Consider the following 3662-nt stretch of genomic DNA (forward strand, 5'->3'; position numbering starts at 1 on the left):
TACCTTCGAAATATTAATTTAATATAATAAAGCCAAGGAATTTAATAGTTTAGCACAAATTATATTATTTTGCACATGAAAATTATTTTTACGTACTTATTTAAAAACAAGTAGGAATAGAGATAGGATTTATTTAAGAATCAATATGCAATTGGAATATACCTAGATGAATATATATATATATATGTAAGCACTTTTTTTTTCGAGGTTCTCACAAGATATTTGTACGTGGTGATATTGTTTAGAATCTTAAGCTCATAGTGTTGGGTTAGTTAGTTGCTGAATTTTAGTTATCTTGGCTGATTTTTCCCGTTTGCCAGGAACCCTTTTGAGTCTTCGAAGATATTTCAAAGCATACTCAAGTCGTTTTAGTTCTACTACCTTATAAAGTCAATTGAAAAGTTAAAAAGTTCTTCATGGTTAGGATGAGCTTATTATGTTATGGATTGAAGGCATAATTTGAGGTAATTTCAATATTTTGTGTCCGATTTTGCAATGCATGGTACATATTTTCGTTGCTATGGCTAGTTGCACCTTCCTGCTTCTTGTCAGATTTAGTTTTTAGGTTCAATCTTGTTAGTCTCCGATTTAAGCTTGAGCAAGTTTTGAATCCTTTTTGTTCTGTTCTTATAGATTTGTTGGATTTTCATGAATTGATTCTTTATTAGTGATTTTTGTCTAGAGTGCTGTGAATCTTGATTTGGGTTCTGGCAAAATTTGGTCAAATTCATTAGGTCTATCTGGAAGTGCTATTTCTTATAGCTAAGAATAATAAACGAGCTAGTCCATTTTGGCTTTTTATGAAATTTGAAATCTGAGTTTTTTTTAAGGGGTGAACGCTTTCAGTTTTGATTTGGTTTTTTGGTAAAAGCAACAAAGATTGTTGCTTTTTCATCCTTTTGTGGAGTTGGAGGTGATTTGAGTTTGTGGACTCGAGGAACTTGAGGTTGGTTTAATGTTCTTTTACTCGTATTCCACTGTAAGTACCAGGGATTCTTGCGCTCCCCCCCCCCCCCCCCCCCCAAGTTTGAACTTGCATTGCTTCATCCAAAGGCTGGAATGCCTGAACTTGATATTTTTCACATAACATTTGCCTCTGCTCAGATTCAAGAGTATATTTCCTCCAAGAAGGGGCCTTTTCCTTTTCGTCTTGGGGAATTCTTCATTTTTGACGGGTATGTCTTCCTTTTCAGTAACAATATTTTTATTGAATTGTTTAGATGCCCAATTACATCCTTGGATACCCTAGAAATCTCCCTTAAGAGCAACAATTTCGATCTCTGAAGAGGCTAGTGGCCCAGAACTAACAACTTGATTAGTAAGAGGATCAACCAAAGCAACTTCTAAAGCAGTATATGCCCTTCTCCTTTTATTTATAGTCCAGTCAAAACTCAACTAGCCAATTGCTTGCTGAATTGTAGCTCTAAGCATCTTGTTTTTAAAAAATATCCATAATATTCAAAGATTTCGACAGCAAAAAGTTGACAGACAAGCAGATTAATATGTTCTGTACATTTTAAAATAGTCACAAATCCTTCCGTTCCAGTTTTTTACCTGGAAATAGATGTCAAAGTTGAGTTATATATTGGAATTCAGTTATTTTTACCACAAACTCGAGAACCAAAAGTAGTAGCTGAATCTATCCCACTTCATGATCACCTAGGACTTCACATTGTTGATTTTACATGATGACATGAAATAAGGGGAATTAAAAAAAAGGTTCACGAAAATTGAATATCACACTCAAAAGAAAAAAGTCCAGGAGATTACAATATAATAGTGGTACAAGACTACTATCATGTAAGACAATAGGATTAGTCAAAGGCAAAAGACAAAAGAAAGAAAATGCCCTCATTTATAAACATTTCACTGTCTATGATCATGTGTAAGCTAGATTAATTGTAACCGCAATTTCATCAAAAATAGGATTAGCACCTCTATGTCCTCTTACTTCCACTTACGCCCTATTTGCAAACTCAAAAAGAAAGCATATACAAGAAACATGGTCAGGATGCATTGGAAATTCTGAAAAGTAAATATCACTTCAAATTGTAAAATAATTTGAAGTATCTGTGTACAAAAAACCAAACCAAGATACCTAAACTAATTAGCCAAGCTGTCTACTTTTTTGGTCGATGATTTTGTGTTTAAATTTTAGAATCCTTGTATTAGTTTAGACAAAAATGCATAGATAATTGGTTGTGATACTAAAGATTTAAATGATATGTTCAATGACATAGGCACTGCACAATGGAAGGGGGGAATTGGTTCAATCGGAAAGAACATAGTGGAGAGAGGTTAAATGTGAATGAAAGTGAACTCGATACCTTCATTAGATTGTTGGAAGATGCAAAAAAAGAGCTCTATCCAGGCAACTAGTTTTACTCCAAGCTGATTAAGAACTTGCAGAGCAGCAACTTCAAACAAGAGGGCTATATGAGGATTTGATTGCCCAAATGAAAGAGTTAGGCAAATGAAAAACTCCTATACAGGTGAAGACACAAGTTCTCCCCGTCTCCATTCTCTATTGCAACTACTGTTTCATTAAAAAATTCTTAGTTTTCTGGAAATCTGATTGTGATACATTAAGAGTGCTGCTGATATCACAATGCAATGCCTTGGGAATCATTTCAAATGATAAATGGATGGTTCTAAACTTGTTGGTTCTCAGTTGCTTATAATCTAAAGTTGATGTCAGCTTCTTGTTCTTAGGATACTTTAGGCAATTTATGCTGTTAGTTGCTTATATTTCGAATTTGCTGGCTATGCAAATATGTCTAACAAATAAGCTGTTTGGAAATAATTAATGATCTCTTTATTTTAGCTGAAACTTTATTTTGACCGATTCTTTTACTTCTTATCAAGTTGACAGTAGTTGGAGTCTTGTTTTGTATGACTATTCATTCAAATTCAGTAATGTAAGGTTGTAAAAGCATATTTTCTAACTACAATCTATTCTAATGCATATAATGCTTTATTTTCAATGCAGTCCAGCTTGATATTGATCATGAGGAGGCTGTTGGATATGACGATAGAGATGGTTGAAGTCTGACGTTAGTGCTGCAGTCTATGCTTTAGTTTAGAAATCTAGTACTCTGTTTTTTGAGAAGGATATGTATTGACTATTAGTGCTTGAACTGATTATGTGGGTTTTGGGATCCAATATTTTTGGTTGACTTCTGTTTTGATGAATTTATAGAATTTTATGGCCATATATGTGAATTTGTGGCTTCATTTTGGGTTAATTTTGCCTTTTGTCAAATTGAATGTTTTGCTATAATTTGTTGGAAATGCTATGGCAATGATATATTCGTAATGATCAATTTCAGCTCTTCAAAACAAAGCACAGTGACAACCTTTAGTGACGACTATTCTTGTCACTGAATAATAGAATTGATAGTGACAAGTTCAAGTTGTTACTGTAGATTTCAAATTTGTGATGACTTTTGTTACATTTATGACAAAAATATAGGTGAAATAATGACAAGAAAAGTCGTCACAGAATGATATTCGTTAGTGAAGACTTTTTCCTCGTCATTAAATAACAAGAATCTATGACGACTTTCAAAAGGTTGTCACATGGATCCATTTGTGACATAGAATCTTGACAACAGAAAAATTCGTCACTATATTCATATAATGACGACTTTTTGGCTTTCCAT

The 3662-nt window shown here is 33.4% G+C and overlaps 1 long non-coding RNA gene across 1 annotated transcript; it reads left to right on the forward strand.

Moving 5' to 3' along the window:
• Window positions 1-389: 389 nt before the first annotated feature.
• Window positions 390-2459, forward strand: LOC113756229. Its single transcript, XR_003465877.1, has 3 exons — window positions 390-464; window positions 1105-1175; window positions 2241-2459. It is a non-coding gene; the product is annotated as an uncharacterized LOC113756229 (long non-coding RNA).
• Window positions 2460-3662: the final 1203 nt, after the last annotated feature.

The sequence above is a fragment of the Coffea eugenioides genome, unplaced genomic scaffold (assembly GCF_003713205.1).
Source record: "Coffea eugenioides isolate CCC68of unplaced genomic scaffold, Ceug_1.0 ScVebR1_2101;HRSCAF=3068, whole genome shotgun sequence".
In the NCBI taxonomy this organism is placed as follows: domain Eukaryota; kingdom Viridiplantae; phylum Streptophyta; class Magnoliopsida; order Gentianales; family Rubiaceae; genus Coffea; species Coffea eugenioides.